Here is a 21,308-nt window from a genome sequence, read left to right as displayed (position 1 = left end):
AACGCATTGCTAAAAGGAGATGGTGAGGGCACCTACACGACGCCTTGCGTTCTACACGTTATCACCTCTTAGACGGGCGCGCACACCTATCTCAGAGCCCTGCACTTTGTTTTCGAAGAGAACTTCCAGATGGTGCTCATGTCTCACGTGTGACGGGACTTGTGTTCGTTCCCCTCCGCTGCATGCTCGAGGCACTCTAACGCAGTACCTCCAGAATACCATTCACCGATTTTCTTGCGCAGAACATCAAATAAATGCTTTGTTGACTGTCTCCACACGCAAGACTATCGTCTTTCGACGACATTGCAGATTACCATGCAGGTACGGGGCCATTTTTTTTTGTTTGGCCTGTTTCATAGCTCTTAGGTTCGTTGCTTACTGTCCTCTCAAGGATAAATCAGTGCGGTTCTGCTGCACATGTTTTAGTTCAAAGTGTAGTTTAGAGCTTATGAAACTCAGCACATCGTTTCAGTCAACGGGATGAAGTAACGAGTTCTGGTTCGCTGTTTCATTATGAAATTGTTTTTAGTTTGTGTGTGCACTGGTTCACCAACATATTGGTGTGATGCCCTCAAGGGACGCCTTAAAATGGCTAATGGGCGTTCCATAGACTTCCATTTGGTCAAGTGGTCTACCATCACATTGAAGTATACAGAGGCTGGTACGGCACGCAGAGGAGCTTCACGGAAACCGTTGGAATTTGTTTACGGCAGAGGGTGGCCAGAATCCTGCACAGCAGCAATTGTCTCCACAAGAAGATGAAGCATAGAGAGGGATGCGAAGAAGCTTGCTAATTTCAGTGGTGTGTATGTTTTTTCATACATGCGTTTTATAGCCTGTTTCCAGTTTGGCGACTATGGTGCCCTGTTTTTGAGCACATCTGCAAGATATATTTCCAGCCACAGAATTTCCAGTCATCAGCACACTTAACTTGAATGCTTTGACACAGCTTCTTAACTTGCTTTGACTGATACCAATGGTGTGAAGTGTTGGACTCTGCATTTTTGCTGCACCTTATAGTATAGATGAAGCGGGGGTTGTTTTGAATAGTGAATTTTTCTTTCATATCTGCCTGACCGGTGGTTTCAATTCACTCACTTGGCAAGTCTATTTTTGCCATGTTTCGCTCATAGCTATGTTCCACATAGTCTCATAACATTCATTGCCATATGCTTCTCTTTTCAATTAACCATTTTGTCACAGCTAAAACACCAATCGTTTTCAAAATCGCAGTTGCTGCTTGAACGAAGTGATATATTCGTATAGAAAATCAAGTGCTTCCTGACCACATTTCAAATTTATTTATTGTAGAATATTTACAAGTGCTATGATTGTGCGTTTTCTCAGTTTTTCTAATACTTCATTTTTAGCAGCAGCTGTGATTTCAAACTAGAAAGGTGCGTGAGTTGTCACACACAGTGGTTCATTGCTGAGATAAGCGTTGGCAACAAATTTTATGGGCTAGCGTAAAAATATCCATGAGCAAATTTTGGCTAAAATGGACCTGTCAAGTGTGTTTTCGACCTGCCAGTTAGGCAGAAGTGAACTGAAAATTTACCGGAGGAGTCGACCCGCGCTTCATCTATTACTTGTTGTATAAATAAACTGTGTCCAACGCTTGGCAGCGTTAGCATCAGTCGAAGCAGGTCCCTTGCGGCGGAGTAAAGCTGATGCGGTACACGCCTGATGGGGGAAATGCCGAAAGGCATTGCTATTTTACTTTTGTCATTATTGCATACAGAAATAATTTGTTATTTATTTATTTATTTATTTATTTATTTATTTATTTATTTATTTATTTATTTATTTATTTATTAGAATACCCTCAGGGCCCGTAGGGCATTACAGAGGGGGTGGGTACAACATATATAACACACAAGAAAAAAAGACAAAATAAAGAGACACAATAAAGAGTATTGTGGAAGCTTATGTGAAATTTACCCGTTTAATGTTCTCCGTTTTCTGTAGTGGTCTGCGGAAGGAAAACCTCAACTTTGATTCACGATTGTACTGACATTCCAGCCGTTGCTGTTTCATGATGTTTGAGCCTTCTCTTAGTCACGGCTTGTGACTGTCCTGCCTTCAAGAAACACTTCCTCAGTTGGTTAGGTTGTACGAGCAGCACACGATTCTTTGCAAATGCATATTTACTGCCAGTGCTTCCTTAGTGAGCTTATAATCAACTGCCATAGCTCAGCGATAGTCATTTCTTAATAAGCAGAAGTAAATCTGTGTTCTCTGTTTTTTAGAGCTCTGTGAATAGCAATATTTTGTGTGCAAAACAAATTTAAATCTTGAAGTATGACTGTGAATGAAATATTTTGGAGCATTTTTTGAATATTTTTTGAATACTTCGAAGTGAAGCTAGAGAAGAAATGTTGCAAAGCATTCCTAAGCACATTTTTATGGGATGGGAATAGGGCATTGGTTTTTGGCTAGGTTGGTGGAGATCAAGAGGGAGGTGCTCCCTTGTTTTATAAAAGAAGAGTCATTGCAGACCGGATCAGACCAAATTGTATTTATTTATCATAATCGGTGCAACCAATGTGGTGTCGACAACAGTTTACACGTGAAAGGTTCCTCTCCACCCTCCCCCCCCCCCCCCATCAAATGCTGTGGAGGCCCTTCTGATTTGGTGGACAAGAGTGTGCTACTTTCGAAGTTGGAGTCGCAGATCTGCCCTGCATATGTCTGTGTATAAAAACACCTGAAATTTTCGAAAGTGAAAATGTTTGTAATTTTTTTACCTTTTGGTCAGGATTAATAAAGCTTCACCCCTGCAATGCAGGCTTGAACCAGGGCTTTCGTGAGCCAATATGATTTTGCCCGTTGCGTATCCCATGAAGTGGTGAAGCATAATAAAGAAAATGAAGGGGTTACTGATAACAGCACTCTGCATCTCCTTGTTGGAACCAGCATTTTCTCGAGTCAATGCAATTGCTACTATAGCTTGAATTGCAGCTTTGCCGCAAAATACAAATGTATTGAGACAGAGCATTCAAAAGTCGGAAGGTGCGCAGTCAATTGGGCATTCACTATGGTCTTCGGGAAGTTATAATAGTAATTGATATTGATATGTGGGGTTTAACGTCCCAAAACCACCATATGATTATGAGAGACGCCGTAGTGGAGGGCTCCGGAAATTTTGACCACCTGGGGTTCTTTAACGTGCACCCAAATCTGAGCACACGGGCCTCGACATTTCCGCCTCCATCGGAAATGCAGCCGCCGCAGCCGGGATTTGAACCCGCGACCTGCGGGTCAGCAGCCGAGTACCTTAGCCACTAGACCACCGCGGCAAGTTATAATAGTAAAACTTACAGTAAAAATAATCAAATAACAAATACTATTCAAAAAATATTTGAAAATAAATATTTGCACACTGTTAATTTTTTTGTAAAAGTTAGAGCACCAAACAGCAACAACCTTTCTACCTTCATTTATCAAATTGGGCAAGGTAATAAATTGGTTGTCGTTTCCATGCCCTGCAGTTCTGCCTGATGCCTTGTGGAAAAGGAAGCAACGCAGGTCAACCCAAAGATCAAGCTGAAACAATAAAAGAAAAAATAAAGAGATTTTTCTAATCGGTTCATTACGAGCGGAGAAAACATGTTTTTTGAAGCGGTGCGAAACAAGGATGAGAGGAGGTGAACTCGAATCCCTTGCCGCTCCTCCGCAAAGCCTTCGCAAAATAAATCTCTTCCCTACCCTCTCCAGCATCCGACCATGAGGTGACGTGCACTTGACGTGCCCAAACAAGTCCAACCCCCGAGAACGTGGGCAGCGTTTGCTTGCTTGCTTGTTCCTTTCTTTCGTGGCTCTCACCCACTAAGGGGGATTGGCCAAGAAGCCGGTGGTTAATGCAAGTCAATACCTATAGAATTTCTAGATTAGTTGAAAATGATTACTGTGTTTTGACTGTGAAATTAATTTGGCGCAATGTCAGAAAAAAAAGAAAAAAAAGGGGGGGAGGAGAAATGATAGAATTTGTTGAATATCTGAGGTGGAATTGTTATATGAAATTCTCCTGAAAGTTGAATCCTTGCAGTGTATCAGCTAAATAATAAGTGGTAGTGTGGCTAGTAAAATTCGAGAGCTGATCGCTGACTCAGCAAGGTAATCTTCTTGTGTTATATATGAATTCGCAGAGAGCCCCGCAGATGTTCCTGTCGCTGTGTTCCAATGAAGTGGCCCCAAAAGACAAAATATTGGGAGTATTAAGTGATATTCCTAATTTTGTGAATAAAATTTCGAAGCAGGTTTTTCTTTGATTTTTGAATCGGCGACATGTGATAAGAAAAAGCGTTGCTTAGTTGACCAGCGTTTTTTTTTTTGATCTTCTGCCTCTTTTTTCGCGGTGCTGTGGAAACGCAAGCTTAAACACGGTAGAGTAGATGAGCACAATGAGTGCGCGAATGCGTAGAAGCGTTCCACAGCGGTCGTCTGCTCAATGCGCTGACCACGGGGACACGAACGCATGCGAAACGCTGGCACATTAGCCCCGCATCTCGTAGCATTTCACTGGAAAAAAATAAAAGAAAAGCGCGCACATTTTTTATTGCATCTTATTATTTATTTCATGTTTTATTATTCTTTTAAAGCAACAAAAACATAAACTACGCATGTTGTAGTAAATAATTTTTGCCATGTCACGTGGTGTACTGTCGACAACGTCAGAGCAAACTTGTCTATGTAGAGGACCGACGTCATTGCATTGCCGTGTACGTAGGGCCATTCCTACGCCTACGTCATGCCCTCATTCTCTACGCGTGCACCGGCAGAGGAAAGGGGGAGTAGCTTTCATCTTGAAATATGACCCATTTCCGCAGCGCATAGCGTTGCGAAATTTGGCAGACGTGATCATGAACGCCTCGTCTACGCATTGCGCTTGTCAGCTGAAAATTGTCAAACTTTGTGAGTGGCCCTTTAAGGTTTATTCAATGTTAATGATGATAATAAATAATTACTTTCCTTTATGGTGACTGGTGTGGCACTTTACCACCAAACTCATGATCTACCTTCTGTAGAGGGTAAGCACTAGTAGCACAGAAAGAATCACTATCGTCAACGTATGGTGCACGTGCCATCGTGCGCACGCTTCACTGACAGTCCTGTGTCGGAAGCTGGACACGCTGCTTCATCTACGAATCGAGTACCACCTAGCTTTTCAGCGCAAGTGATCACCACCTCTGTTCCTGGAACGTCCAGACACGCTCCGTTCAAACATGGTGATGTGCATTGCCTTTTTTTTATTATTGCAGTGGCTATGTTGTCTAAAAGGCATTCGCAGCAAGCGAAGGATGATCGAAGAGTGTCAGTATGATTTGGTAATTTCGTCATTTGGTTATTGTAGGTAGAGTGCCTGGAGGAGCAATTGTACGACTAAATATCTAGTGACAGGAAAACAGAACGTCATTATGGGAAACGATTTTATCTCTAACCAAACTGTGCGCGAAAATGCGTGCACCCGACGTTTCGGAACTGACTTGGTTCTTTACTTACGGGAGACTTGAGCTACGTTGCAGCGGCTTCTTCGAGGCACTCGCTTGGTGGTGAACGACCCCCAACCCCCTCTAGTTTTGCCCCGTAGCATAGCAACGCCGACTAAATTTCAAGGCCGAAAGGCTGCCGCAGTGACGTCAGAAGGTGGGGGCCCAGTTACGCCGCGAACGCGGCGGAAAGCCTGTGTTTCTTTCACGTTTTAGGAGAACCAACGCTCCCGCTCTCGCAGCTGCTGCGGCTTGATTGGGCCGAATAAGAGATGTGGAAAAAAAGTCTTACTGAGCATGCTCAGTTGGGCAACTGGGCCCCCAACCTCTGACGTCACTGCGGCAGCCTTTCGGCCTTGAAATTTTGTCGGCGTTGAGCATAGTCTGTGTGCATTCACCGGGGGAAGGGTTCCGAGAGAACAAGTGATGTTTCGTCGGGCCGTTCGCTGTTTATGCCTCCAGCTGTCCATGACTCCAGTAGTAACCTTCTCCTCCAGCTAGTTTGGCTTTCAAGGATGGCCGTTACGTCGAAATTCATCAGGTCATCAAACGCCTCAGAATGCTCGGCGACGGCGCTGCGCTCTTTGTAGAGCTTCTGGGCGTCGTTGGCGTGTAGTTTGAGTCGTTCCGGAAGGTTTTTGATGCGATAGCGTTAAGGAGCTCGTGTCGCAGAAAACCCGCCGCCGGCGTAGGCCCAGTTCATTGTGAGCGGAAAATCGTCTGCGCATCTGTGACCGAAAAATCAAGTTAGCGAGATAGCTGCGGGAGGCCACTACTTGTCGACGCGTGCACGCACGATCAAACTGAGAAAGCCGCGCATTTGAAGAAAAAAGTGCACGAGGTCACGAAGCGGGGTAGTTTCTTTGCTTAGATTCCGACGCTTTTGTCGGGACGAGAGAGGAGATGATGCAATAGCAGCATGCGACAAACCTTTGTAACTCCACTCGCACTGGACGGATTCTTAAAACTTTTGCGGCATTGAATTGGTGAAGCAATAAGCTCTTCTAGTAAATTCATTCTATGGTTACTTGAAAAAGTGTTTTGGAGCACCACAAAAGCATTTTGTTCGTCAGGTGTCACGACGAAAACGAGTTTACTTGGCAATAATAGCGCACGCTGGGCCAATCTACTGTGTGCGTGTATGTGTGCGTGCGTGTGTACGTAACAAAACCTATGAATAAGTATGCACTGAGTGGTTGAAGGGTGCACTAAGGGCCGGATTTTGGTATCGCGTTTAACTTCTAAAGGCGAAGCTTAAGTGTCACCCAATTTTTTTGTCTCGCCAATATACGATGACGGGCACTCGGCACACGGGATTTTATAAACGACAACAGGGGCCCTGTCCACCCATGGCTGGTCTTTCGAGCGGGGGAGGAGACGGCCTAGCCTACATGAAGGCAGGTGCGCGATGCCAATTTCTTTTTTTAGAAGACCTTCGCCAACATCTTGCTGGTTTGTTGGACGTATGAGACCGGTACGCATTTCGGAGGGCTGCCAATTGATGCTGATTGAACCGAGGCTTTCTTGCAGGCAGGATGAGATGAATCATCTTGAAGGTAGCGGCTGGTTTACGTTGGCTTCCTTTGAGCGTGGAACTCGAAGCTGTTGCGCTTTTTTGCCATCCGGACCTCTGCCTAACACAAGATGACCCTCAGAACCCCGTCCAAGCCTGGCGCATCTTTGCTGCCATTCATCGCACCAGAGAGCCTCGCTACCCGGTTTTCTTTGTTGGTGTTGCAATGAAGATCGCCACGGAGAAGTTGGTTGAGTTGCTGGCAGACAAGTGTGCCCTTCCTGCTTGCCCACAGCCACCACAGAGACTACTACTTTTGCCGGCACTCAAGAGGCCTGAGCTATTCGCTCCCGAGCGGTACTTCCCCACCGAGGGTATTCTGCTGTAAATACGCTTATTGTGCACGAAGGAATTTACTCTCAGTGAACTGACCGCAGTACTCAACAACCACATGAAGCGGCCTGCTCCGGGAGTGGATGGCCTCACCTACCAGGTGCTGCGCAATATTGACCCCTCCATGCAGGCCCAGTTGCTGGAGATCTACAACGAAGTGTGGCACACAAGTCAGGTGCCTCCCAGCTAAAAAGAGGCGCTCTTGGTGCCCATCTTGTAACCATGGACACCGGCCACGGAGCTTTCATCCGAACGGCTAGTATCACTTACCTCGGCCGCAGGAAAAGTCATTGAAGCCATGGCATGGGGACGCCATCACTGAATTGCCACCGCAACCAACACATCCCCCCCCCCAACAGAGTAGATTTCGCCCAAGGCGCTGCACGTCTGACTCACTGGCTGACGTGATCGCCACCCTCGATCAGGCGAAGTACCGCGGCGATTGCGGCATCCTCGTGCTGCTCGACGTGAGAAGTGCGTTTGACTGTTTGCTCCGCGTATCGATTTTGGACGCACTTCATGACCTCGGTGTGTGTGGACGGATGTTTGACTACCTAGAGAGCTTCTTGGGCGACCGCACTCTTCGCGTTCGTGTTGACTCCACAATAAGCGGTTCCCACTCCGACACAACAGGTGTACCCCATGGCAGCATATTGAGTGATTTTCTGTTCAATGAGGCTCTTGCCAAGCTGCCAGATTACATCCCGCGCAACACGTCGTGTGAATTGCATGTGGTGATTTAACCAATGATTTTGCAATGTTTGGCTGCGGCCCCGGTTACCATTGGGCAGCCCTTTTCGATTCCCTCGAGGTGGCCATCGACGTAGTTGACGCATTCCTGAACGGGATTGGACTGGCGCTCACCGTCTTCAAAACGGAGGCACTGCTCGCCCATCCGCGAGCGTCGACACGCTGCTCTATGCCTCGGCTCTCACTCCGGGGCCTTTCATCGAGTGGATCACGAAGGTGCGCTACTTGGGGATCAACATCGACCATCGGCTCAGCTGTCGACCGCCGTCAACGATCTGCGCAGGGCCAACCGCAAGGTACTCGCGCACGCAGTCTCCTCGCGCGATGTCACGGCTGCACCCATGCCCTTGCCCTGTGAGTCTACAACGAAGTCACATCGGCAAGCGTGATGTACACGGCAGCAGTGGCTTCGTTAAGTGCTTGCAGCTAGTTGCCTTAGACGCAGACCATCAGGACGCCATGCGAGAGTACTACGGACTTCCACACACCTCCCCGGTGGGCCCCACGCTCGCCGAAGCGGGGAAAACTCCCATCTCCCAGCGGGTCACCCACCGGACACTAAATCATTTACTGCAGCTGAAAACAACAAGGCAGGGGCAGTTAACATAGCTTTACCTCACTTATGCAGGGGGAAGTGGGCGAGTGAGCTCTTAACGGTTGTGTCAGACATGCAGTACCCCAGCTGGCCGGCTATCCTCCCCTACCGCGACATCCCTCCAGTGATCACCAAGGCCATTGGCGGCATCAAAGCGAAGGCGAGCACCCCATTGGCAGCGATGCAGCAGGAATTCTCCGCCCTCCTTCACGAACAGCTGAACAGCTGGCTGCTTGTTTACGTCGACGGTCAGTGCTTCGCGACGACTCCGTGGCCGCCACCTGCGTTGTGCCATCAGTCAGCATGGTTCTCAAGTGCCGTCTCCCCTCCCCACCTTCTCCCATGTGGCGGAACTCGCCGCTATAAATTTGGCAGCCAATTAACTGAGTTATCAGGCACTCATGAGCGCTGCAGCCATCATCAGCGACTCCCGGGCGGCCTTGGCTGCGATCTCGCGCGAGCTCCTTGCGCAGAGAGTTTCCTAGAAGCTACACGCCATGAAGCAAACGAGCTGCGACCTTTCGCTGCACTGGGTGCCTTCACATATCGGAATACCCTGCAACGAGGCGGTCGACTGTGCCGTGAGGGATGTGCACGACCCCGACACCGGCGTTACCAACTTCGTGTGGTCCGCGGATGCCGACCATTTCCTCATCGCCCGCTACGTGCGCGAGCATAATTCCGACGCTCGCGTAGCAGCTGAAAAGCCGCCGCAGTGGCTCCCCCTCAAGAGATTACCAAAACGAGACTGTGGTTTTCTTCTCCGTATTTGCAGCAGAGACTTCTACACCACCGAGCGAAAACATCGGCACTCTGAGCGTGGCAGTCCATACTGCATGAACTGCAGCGACCTGGAGACTCTGGGCTACCTTTTGCTTCATTGCCCGGCTGGTGACGCGAGCAGACAGGTGATGCTCGCAACGTATGGAGCTCTCAGCCAGCCTCGGACAACAACTGAGCACCTCTTCTTTCCGAACAGTGACTTTGTTCATGGAAGTGGACTGCGTGAGCGAATTCGGACAATTCGCGCCCCGTTATTTTGGTGGGCAATCTGTGCGTCCCCCCCTTCCTTTTTGTTCTGTTCGCTCGCTCTCTCGTTCCTCTTTCCTCTCTTCGCTCAAGTCTTATAGCCCCCTCTCCCATTTCGCTTCCCCTGTGACCACTGCTGAAATGTCGCACTTATCTGCAGACACTTGCGGGGCTTACTTTTGTTTTTTTCCCAAGTCTAAGAACCACTTCCTCCACCCCGTCGAGAAAGACAGGCTGTGGTCGCTTTCACATTCGGCCGTGAATTGTATGACTGGGTGTGCGGAATTGATATGCTGCCTGAAGTTTTCAAGTTAAGACGTTATCATGATGGAAAAGCGATTGTCCATATAACGAAGAAAGAGATTGCGGTTACTGCAAGAAGCAGCAGAGTGCTTTATTTTCTATGTGCTTATGGTCAAATTTGCCATCGTGACGAAGACAGAAGCTCCTATCGAGGTTCTCTTGTTCTGACTTTAAATTGCTTCTTTTAAGGAGAAGTACGTACTTGACAGGCATAATTCCAGTAGACAGTACAGCTCGTCAACAGTCAATGGAGTCCTTTCACTCAGGCTTTCGTAACACTCAAGCCATCACAGGTAGAGGAAACAGCTAAGGACACTGGCACAACTTTGAGCCATTAAACGACGTCGAACGAGACCAGGCTCTCTTTATCATCGATGCTAACCTATGACGCCAGCTGCACGAAGTGGCTTGGAGGCATGGACATGAGTTTGTGTCTTCCGATTAGGGGGGCGAATATTCGGCGTAGAAAATTCGAAATGGCTCGGCATGCAGAGGAAGTGAGGTCCACAATTGATAGAAAGGGGGCGTCAGGCTTGTGAATTTTTGGTAGTCCATAGGAACCCGGTGCGGATCTGTTACGGCTGATTAGTCGCATGTAAAGTGTGCTTAGATTCAGCAGCTAAAAAGCATCTAAAGATAGAGCGTTGTGTTTCACACAGACAAGCTTCACTGAATTTTTCTATGGTTCTATGGTGTAACAGTTTTTTGTCGATGATGCTTAGAACGTATAAATGTCACTAAAACACTTCTTGAAGCTTTGAATTCCGCAGCTTCTCATGCTAATGCGTTTCCCTGAAGTCACAGGATTGTGTACTCAACCATTACCGACTTTCGTAGGTTGACACTGTGGAGGCCAACATGCGCCGCCAGGCCACCATATTCCTAATCACGCTGATTGTTCTGCTGGTCGGACTACTGAGCTGCACATTTCTACTAGCATACCTTATCACTGAGCAACCACCAGTTAAAGGTGACATCACGGTGAGTACCCTAGAACTTAAGTTGCACGTTATACTCTGACGGAGAGTGTGTTCCCTAAGACATTCACTTAGGAAACTAGGATCGGCAGCCATCATTACACCTTTCAAGTCCATGTCTTCTTTTTTATACTGCGTCGTTTTTTGCAACTATTCAACTCGTTCTCCTGTATCTACAGTTCGCATAAAAGGAACGTAGAAGCTCTAAAGACGCACTGAGACGGGACAGAAAACAAAAATAAGTACACCTACACACCACTGAACAAACAACTGAATTCATTACCACCGTAAAGCCAATACCTCTGGACCGGCAAAATGTTCTATTTCAGCACACTGTTTTCCGCTCAGTAGGCCTGAGTACCAACCAAGCCAAGTCAACGGTGAGGTCTTCCGTAGAATAAAGTATAAAGGGCGCTTTTCCAGAGGTGTGCCTGACCAAGAGTGTGTGCCTGCGGTAAAGCTGGCATCCGTCCGTAGAGCAACTGAAATAGCACCTCACTGGTGTCTTTATTCGGTATCGTGCTCTGTGCGAGAGCAACTGCATCGACGTAGTCATCGCAATTGTGGCGTGGAAACGTGGAGACACATGCCCTCTGTCACGATACGGTTGTTGGCAAAGCTACACGTCCTTGGTCGTTACAGCTGTATCACGTGCCTAATGGAACGACGTTCTCATGAGAACGGCAACACAGATATGTTTTGAACATCATTCATTGTTTCATAAGTAAAATTTATGAAATAACATTATTACTTTATTTATTTGTTTATCAGTACAGTCTTAACTCTTCGATCGCCAAAGCACAGGTGGTTACGATGAAGGGAACATCACCTTTTTGACAAGGTAATGTCATGTTACAAGTACAACACAAAAAATTATATGAACATCAACAAGGAAAATTTATGAGCATTACGCTAACTGACTGCAAATAACATACCACACATTCGTTGAAAACAATACGATGAAGAATGGAGAACAGCTAAAGCACTTTCTAGAAATTAGGTATACCCAGCGGCCACAGGTAGGGAAAATAGCAAACAAAAATATTCAGACGTTTACATGCTTGTCACCTAATTCTTTAGCCCGTGCATCTCAACAGTTGTCTTAGGAAACTAGGAACCTCTGTAGCAATTCGTTTTTCATTGAGGTTCCACAATAGACTTTGCTTTTTCTAGATTTGACGTGACCTGTTAAAGTCTATGTGTGGAAGGCTAGTTTCTTGTGGTTTTTAGCAATGTTGAACCTCATACTAACACAATGCAACTTCCGCCATTACTCGAGAGGGGACGCACCCGATCCCACGTAAATTGTGAATTGCTGATACGAACCCTTTTCTGCCTTAATAATTGGAAATAAAACGTTCCACTTTACTCAGTACAAGATATATGGGACTAATCTCTGTTTCAGTGTATGAATCTCCGACCACATCTGCATACTTGAATAACGAACGTATTAGGGGCGCGTGGGCAACTAATTTTTACTGTTACAGTGTTTAATACCTGAGCATCCAGAGGCGTTTTCAAGCTGCGCTGAGAATAATTTTGATGTGTGTTTTCCATTTTGACGTAGAATTAATAGTTAAACTCAAGCATTTGAACTAATCAACAAGGTTCACTGGATTACTGTTCGCATTTCACGCATAGGCAAGTTGGGATTATTACTTGTTATTGATATCTGAGCACATTTCTCGGAGCTTAGAGACATCTCCCACATATGGCACCAATTAGTTATAGCCATAAAATGGTTGCTTAATGTGGCTTAATTCTGAATTTCCTCAGTATTGTATAGTCGATGCAGTCCTCTGCAAGGCAATGGGTGAGTATGTAAGAGTCAGAAGCCAAGTCATTCAGATAATTAAGAAAAGAAAGGGGCCAAAGGACTGAGCCTTGAGGGACACCGGAAAGCACTGACGCTGTTTCAGACTTCCATTGCGCAATTAGGACGTATGGATGGTGGTTCGACAAAAAGAAGTCGAACCATTTTATAAGTTGGTTGTCATTTGAAAGTACGCTCCACTTTATTGTGGTATTAAAATGAGGCAAACGATCAAAAGCTTTTTGGAAAGCGAGAAAAAACATCTTTTTGGCCATGTTTGTCATGCGCTGCGATGAATTAGTCGGTAATATGAATCAGTTGCGTCCCCGTGGACAGGCCTCATCTAAAACCATGTTTTCTGTTCGTGACAAAGTTTTATTTTTCTAAAAACAACCTCACAGGCCCAAAATTGAGGTATTCTGTAGCTTGCTGGCAGTGCATAACGGAAAAATCAGCGTGCATCTTGTCACGGTATGCTTGTCATCAGATTTGTAAACTGGCATTCTCTGTGTCAATTTCTGTGTTAAATTTATCAAGACTTGCACCAAAGTATGAAGATATTTGGCGCACCCTTCAGAGTATCTGTGAAAAGAAGCTCTTTGAAATACCATCCGGCCCAGATGTGTTGTGTCAGGTTTAAGAAGTCGTGAAAAAATGCTCAGTTCACATAAAAAGAGGTGAAGTATACCTAGACCTCTGCGAATAAGTTTTGCAATTGTGTCGCTTCTGCGTAGAAAAATACTGGAAATTTGGTCATTAAAGGCCTGTGCTAATATGCATAAATTCGCAACTTCAGATTCATTCAGTAAGTTTACTAACAGGTTCTTTTCTATCTAAAGGTGCTTCCAAACAATTTCTGGATCGCTAATAAGAAAATTATACATCCTTACATTAAAAATCGATAGTTTGATGTTCTAATCTTTTCATGTAATTTACCACAAAGATCCTGTAGGTTGCCCTAAAACACGACGTTTTAGTGAAGTAATCTCACGGGTCATCCAGAGAGTAGGGCCGCTCACTCTTCTAGTTTATCAAAGGACATATTTTTTACGAACCTATGTATCGTGTTCCTGAAATGCAACCATTAGTTATCTGCGCTTGCTGTATGAATCGTTTGCAAACAATTGATCATAGTTCAGTTCGAGAAGGCCTGAAAGACTAGTGACGTTTGTGTGGTAAAAGTCAAGAAACGTAGTCTTTGTAGGATGTGTCTTGAGCCAAAGTTTCGACAAGCGCTTTGAGCAAGAGAAGTTCATGTGTTGTAACAGAGGATTGTATTGCACGCCTTCATGAACAGTTCTTTTTTTTTCAAGCACGCATCTCATACTCGTATTACACATTTTCTGGGCTTTTGGAATTATTGGGCCCCAGAAATGAGATGTCGGTAACTACAGCACAGCGAGTGTATGTTTGAAAACAATACGCGACGTGTTTGTGCCACTGCACAAAAGAAAAAGAAAGCCGAACTATTGGACAGAGAAATTGAACAACGAGGGTGTAGGTCAAGCATCCCAATGCTGTAAAAAGGTTTCGAGGTGTTGCAAATAAGGACCAATGACATCCGTTTTCGACACTGTAATTAGTTTGCGCGTGCTCTAAATGAAAGCAATGCAATTACAACAATGGCAGTTGGGTGCCGATATGATGCGTTCATTTTATTACTTTCCTCGAGCAACAGCTGTTCTCCACCCACTTTGTCTCTCGTGCCGGGAAGAATGAAGTGGACAGTACTTCGCCAGGTGGATTAGAGAAATGGGAAAGGTGACATTCGCAGATCTCTTGATTGAACTCGTTAGGGTTGAGCCAGTCCATTGCTCTGTCTTTTTTCTTTTTCTGTCTTTCTATATCTTTTTTGGCTATTTCATAGTGAGTTTTTTTAACGTTTTATTTCTTATGTCTTCCGATTCTGTCTGTATATGTTTCTTTTTTCCCTCAATTATTTTTTATGCTTTCCTTTCTACTTGTTCTCTCACTTGCCATGTGCCACACCACGCGCCACGGGACAGCATATGCGTGGTACACAAGAGTGGTGAGCGAAGGGCAACATGAACTTTAACGCACCACCACGATGATGTTATTTTTTTTGTCTACATCCTGAACGATAGAAACAGCGGCTATGACAGCTCTCCTGCAAAAAAAAAAAAAAAAAAAAACGTGGCTCGTCCCTTTCTGCCTTGTTCGCTCGCAACGCTTGCTTCGTTTATTCTCGGGTCATGTACATTCACGCCAGATCAGGTACATAATAAGAGAGTTAGCTCCTATTCTGAGCTCGTATACTGTTAGGTTTTGTTGATATCGCATTCATTTGTTAGCGTTTTTGGATAAATTGTAACACTTCACCCTTCGCTACAGCAGATGTGGATAATTCACAAAAACTCGTCGTCCTTGAAGATAACTACACCAAGCATCTTTATTTATTACTTGTTAGGCTTACCTACTTTTCCGTTATTTACCACTCAAATTTCCATTGCCATGGTAGCTTCACTTCTCGTTGGCAAGATTTATAGAAAAACGTTTTGCTCCACCAACAGGGGTATCCTCCTGTTTATTTAGCTGTGTTCATTGATCGAATCATATTCCAGGTGTTCTTTCTATTCATACTCAGTGATTTTAGTGAAATATAAATGTAAACCATTTCTCGCCTACCCCGTTTTGTAGTGCTCAGAATAAATTCTGCGCAATGTACTGGCAACATAGATATATGTTTCAGTGGTGTCTGTTCACCTAGTTGCATCTTTTTGTAAATAAACTGTTTTTATTGATCATATCACTTTTCGAGTATTCTTATTCACACTCAGATATATTAGCAAAATGTAACGTAAGCTCTTCGACGTCCACTCTATTTCCAATTAATCAAAATCAGGGGCTTCTAAAGGGACCCACAACCATTTTTTGGTGCATATTTTTTTGCCCAAAGTATATCTTACCTATCACTCAGTCTGGTTGCGGAATAGTAAAGTGTAAAACACCGGCAAACGTTTCTGATCTGATTTTTTTTTCATCTACAGTGATTATAAAGTTGTATGCTCACATGCTGTAAATTGTGAGCGCATGAGTGGTTTGTGTTAGACCGCATTGGTTTACTGTGCATGCCTACTCTCCACGTGCCTGCCCCACGGCTGGATTTAGTTCATCGGTGGCCTCACGGCAGTGCCGTTTTTCACTATGCTACTAATGTTACGCCGTAAGCAGCGGAGAATTGGGCGGGGTTCCATAATAATATGCATACTCTAATTTTCGTGACTAGCACGCATGACAGACTACACGACCACGTTCAATACTAAAGCGAGAAACTCAATATTCCTGTGTGCAGCTTTAAAGATACGTATCCCTACGTAACAGAATAGTCTTTGATAATGTTAAGCATATAAAAATATAAATACAAGTTACAGCGAGAAAATAATGCCTAAATATGTCACTATATTTCAATCTTTTTTCATGTCTACTACGATCTAATCGTGCCTTTGGGCCCGTTGTCAGACCGTTAAGATCCTGAAAGGTACTCATGATTGTGAAAACTGACGTAATAAGAATAACTGTGAGGAACTTCACAAACTCCTCGAAAACTGCGCCAATTTCTGTCCTACATATCAGCCTATTAGGTTTCATGGAACGGAGACAGACGATTTCTTTATATTAATTTCCTCTCTAGGCATATCCTCACAATTCAGCCATTCATTTACTATATATATATATATATATATATATATATATATATATATATATATATATATATATATATATACATATAAATATATATATATATATATATATATATATATATATATATATATAAGTAAAAGAAGTGTATACCTACGGGCTCGTTTTTCCGTGTTTGAACACAATATTATAGACATATATATATATATATATATATATATATATATATATATATATATATATATATATATATATATATATATATATATATATATATATATATATTTATATATATATAAGATAATCATAATCTCAACTTGTTACAAATCATACTGCACCCTCCACCAACCATCCAAAAATGCTTGTTATGGGGCAAAAATATATTTTTCTTCGTGTCTTCTCTAAAGAGTTTTGTAATGCCTTGATACGACTGATAGATATGTGAAGTTTAAATCCCCAAAACCACCATATGATTATGAGAGACGCCGTAGTGGAAGGCTCCGGAAATTTCGACCACCTGGGTTTCTATAACATGCACCGAAATCTGAACACACGGGTCTACAGCACTACCGCCTCAATCGGAAATGCAGCTGTTGCAGCCGGGAATCATTCCCGCGACCTGCGAGTCTGCAGCCGAGCGCCTTAGCCACTAGACTACCAGGTCAGAGCGTAATGACTTGATACAAATTTGCATATATTGACAATGATCTTAATGTAAGTATGTTCATGTAAGCCAATATGTGCCGAAACCAACGGTATATTGAAATAAGGGCATAAGCTTTTCCAAAATATGAGAAACGAATACATGGCCAGCTTAAATTGTCTATAATGGTAACTGCAAATGTCACTGCACCACATTCTCACATGCGCCTTCAACAACATAAAGTTCGTTTTATATCGTTTGGCTTTCTTGGGGATGATAGAAAGACAGGTGTACATGTTCTCATGCGGAAGCTCTCGTGCTGACGAACTTTGTGTGTTGGGAGTGTACTGCATAATAGCTAAATATAGTGACTGCTCCTCTATGAACTACTTTTTACTCCCTACAACCAGGTGGACACACTATCTCCCCTACATGTACCGAAAGCTCAAGTGCCAAGGGCAACACGGACAACGAAAAAGTCTTCAACGCTACCTATAAATACCTCAATGACAACGACGCTTGAACCGAGGCATCTTGTTCCGTCGTCTCACATTGTGCAAGATGAATGTGTCGGCGTTCTTTGCCGTTATGTGGCCATTACACTTCGCTCACAACTTGACTTCGGTGTTGACCCGTGCAATGACTTCTACAAGTATGTCTGCAGGAAATACAGAGCAACGAGCATTGTGCAACAGGTGAGTAAAAATAGCCGTTTAGCCCATTCTGGACTAACACTGCATGCATAGCTCACATTATTGGTTGGCACACTAAACGTTCGAGAAAAGTTGAAATGAAGGAAGCCGGACAGAAGATAATTCGCCGGAGATGTGGACCTAACCACATCTTTTGCAATGGCTTGTTTACCAAAGTTTGTTATCAGAATCCTTTCATCGTGGCAAGTAGTGAACCTGACAGAATAATAAATACGCCTCATGTACTGTTATCAGTAAAATTATCAAGTGTATTTACTGCAGTATGTAAAATGAGTGCAGCACGTCGGTCAAATACCGTCATTTATTTCACTTCAATGCGAGACTCTTAATCTGGCTTTGCGATGCCTTTGTGTACCATGCCAATGTTCACTTATTTAGGACGTAAAACAATGTGTTATAGCAGACGTCATCTGCAACAAACTACGGGTCACATTGGCTGCCCTGTTGACTAGTTCAGTTCCCTGAAGACTTTTCCACCTAATGCGGAGAGGCGAAGGCACACGAGCGGAATACGCAGAAAAAATCTTCGCTAATCAAGACAAAAAGAAAACAAAGCAGCGAGATAATTTGAAGCTCTTTTTTCAATAAAGCAGAATGTCACGGGTTCTGTTAATTAGAGAGGCAATCGCCGGTCTAAATTCAAGGGCCGACCTATCAGCTCCTCAAACTGTCCTACGAAAGCACGGACAATTTATATTTGGTCCTGTAGGTATCATTCACTGACCAGAGGGAACTGCACAGCTAGCAGTAGCCCAAACCTAGGTTCGCTTATGTTGGGCGTTAAGGGCACGCCGAAAACAGACGCGCGCCGCGTACCCGTGTATACCTGCTGCAATTCTCCCGCTCACGCGGGCAGTGACACGAGGGCATCGCGTCCCATTTTGACTGACCCCAACCTACTGTTGCGTTTCTTCTCCGCTAGGCATTGCGTTCTGGCACTGCAGTCACACTGAAAAACTCGACTGCACGGTGCCTATTGGGAGCGCCGGCGAACGCCGTCTGTGGTCCAAAGAACGACTCAGACACGAGAGTTGATAAAAAATTAGAGTATATTCTCAAATACGGCAGGGGCAAACGACACACAATTATGCATACTCGGCTAGAATTCAATACAACGTGTCTCCATTCACAAGGTAGTCTATACGACGGGTACACAACACAACAAGATAACCTCCAATCAACGAGCACAAACAACAACACGTGTTCCAATAAAATCTCGTGCACAAGCCAAGACACCTAAAGAATAAAGAATTTCCTAAAACTTATTCAGTTAATGTTCTTGGACCAAAGTTTGAAGGATCCCCTTCAAGGAATTGCTCACTCAAACTCCGGTGCTGATTGTCGTTCTGTTGCTCCCGATGTTTCTATTTCGGGTCCGTACTCCAATAAGGAAACTTCTTCGCCGATATTACGTCAGCTACTGGCGTGCTGCAACTGCAAGACGCGTCTTCGCCCACTGGCGGTAAACACCCACTCTTCACCTGCTTGTACTACAAGCCTCACCCGCAGGTAGAAAGCCTCTTGTTTATGCTTGGTGACTGTAGAACCAGCACTTCGCCAGACGGTGGCAAATGCTACATCTCCTGCTCTACACACGCTGATGCAAAACTGTATTCGTCTCCTTCGTCGCTGACGACGCAAGCCTTCGCCCGATGGCGGAAAAATTCTCTTCATCTCCTGATAATCACCACTCGCTACTCGCTTTTATACTTTCGCCCTGGGCTCTCTAAACTTTGTCAGTGCACTGCAAAGTCAAAGCTGGGGAAGAGGCGAGACTTTTTTGAAAACTCTCCTCGACCAGTGATGCAACCAGGGAGTGACTCACGCTTCCCTTCTCGAAGCTTCTGGTGTTCGCTCGGCGATATGTGCGAGAAAGTTGGTCAGCGTAGCCATGACGCTTTTCGAAGGGTAAACACGGTGCACCCGAAGGGTTTTTAATGCTTGTTTTCTTATTTTAGGCTGCCTCCTGGCGCGTTCGAAGGGCGCCTGGTATTGTCGCCGTAGCTAAAATTCCAAGGCGCTAGCTTGCTTGAGCGCTTCTTTGTGACAATACATCTAAGCGATCCGGGGCACTTCAAATGTTCCTTTCTTTCTTTTTTCCTGTTTGTTTATTTTCTTCTATCTATCTATCTATCTGTATCTATCTATCTGTGTATCTATCTAACTAGCTACCGATATCCGGGTACCCTCTAAATTTCCTCCTTATCTTGGCGTATACGAAAAATTGTAACACCCTCCATGCTCGTTTATAGGCTAAGGCACTCTGCTGCTCAACCGCTGGTGGCATCGTCGAAGACCAGAGGCAGCGTTTTCGATGAAGGCGAAAATGCTTCAGGCACATGTGCGTAGGTTTACCTGCACGTTGAAAAAACACCAGATGGTCGAAGTTTCCGGAATGCTCCACTGCGGCGACTGTCATAATCACATTGGAACTTGGGTACCGTACACCCCAACAAATACTAGGGTTGGGGTTTACCCACAATATGCGGAATCGGTACAGCAGCTGAAGATCAGAGAGCCCAGAGTGTTATGGTCCCTCTGCAATCACCGAATTGAATAGCTCAGAGGGTGGTGCATCAGATGGGTCAAGGGCACTCAAGACGCCGCGGTCTCTTCGGGATAACTTGTTCCATGGGAAAAATCTGTCCTCCGTCAATGGAGTGAACGCACCTGACTAGATTCTTCTTTCAACAGTTAGATTGGTGTGGCAGAGAGAGCTGTTTCTATGAGAAATGGAGAGGGTTGAAGAAAACAGAAATCGTTTCTGACCAAGGATGAGGCTTATGGTTAAAAAAATGAAGCTTCATCATAAATGTCATAGCAGAACACGGGAACAAACAAAGCTTCTGCCGGTGGGATTTCAGTATCTTCCTTGACTGCTGGTTTGTGCGCGGCTGCTGGGCGTGGTTGGAGGCCTGGTCGTTAAATGGCAAGTTTTGAAGTTCAGATCTGGCACAATCGATAATGACGGGATTAAGCTACAAGAAATCCCAGTAAAGTATGGTATCGTGTGAGGAGGATGAATGGAGGACAAACGCAGCATTGTAGTGGTTCGTTGTGATGAACAGTCGAGTAGCACTACAGGCGGCTATAGGCTGATCAAGAAATTTTCAACTTTCTGTACATAAGGACAATATAAGAGGATGCGTGGTCACTTATCAGAGCTTGCGGCAAAGTTTGGCGTTCATACCAGAAACTGTAGCAGCAGTATCTACAAGAACGTACACTGGAATGCCTTTAACAAAAACCTCTACAGTATTCGACGGCAATGTTCGAGGGCTTGAGCATTTCGACACAGCAGTTCTTGCCTCAGAAACTGCGGTGGCTAGTTTTTCTCGTTTTCAGGAGCTGGCCGACGACGAATTGGTAAAACGGTGCTACGACGGGGTGGAAGTGAGCGCTCAGGCGTAGGTTGTGGATAGTCACGTGA

The 21,308-nt window shown here is 44.8% G+C and overlaps 1 long non-coding RNA gene across 1 annotated transcript; it reads left to right on the top strand.

Moving 5' to 3' along the window:
- The first annotated feature begins 5,059 nt into the window (after nucleotides 1–5,059).
- LOC142803323 (uncharacterized) lies at nucleotides 5,060–17,703 on the top strand. Its single transcript, XR_012894056.1, has 3 exons — nucleotides 5,060–5,228; nucleotides 10,910–11,053; nucleotides 17,576–17,703. It is a non-coding gene; the product is annotated as an uncharacterized LOC142803323 (long non-coding RNA).
- The last annotated feature ends 3,605 nt before the right edge of the window (nucleotides 17,704–21,308 follow it).

This window comes from Rhipicephalus microplus, chromosome 3 (assembly GCF_043290135.1).
Source record: "Rhipicephalus microplus isolate Deutch F79 chromosome 3, USDA_Rmic, whole genome shotgun sequence".
NCBI classification, from domain to species: Eukaryota; Metazoa; Arthropoda; class Arachnida; order Ixodida; family Ixodidae; genus Rhipicephalus; species Rhipicephalus microplus.
Note: the sequence above shows the minus strand (reverse complement) of the source record. Positions and strands in the feature narration are given on the sequence as shown.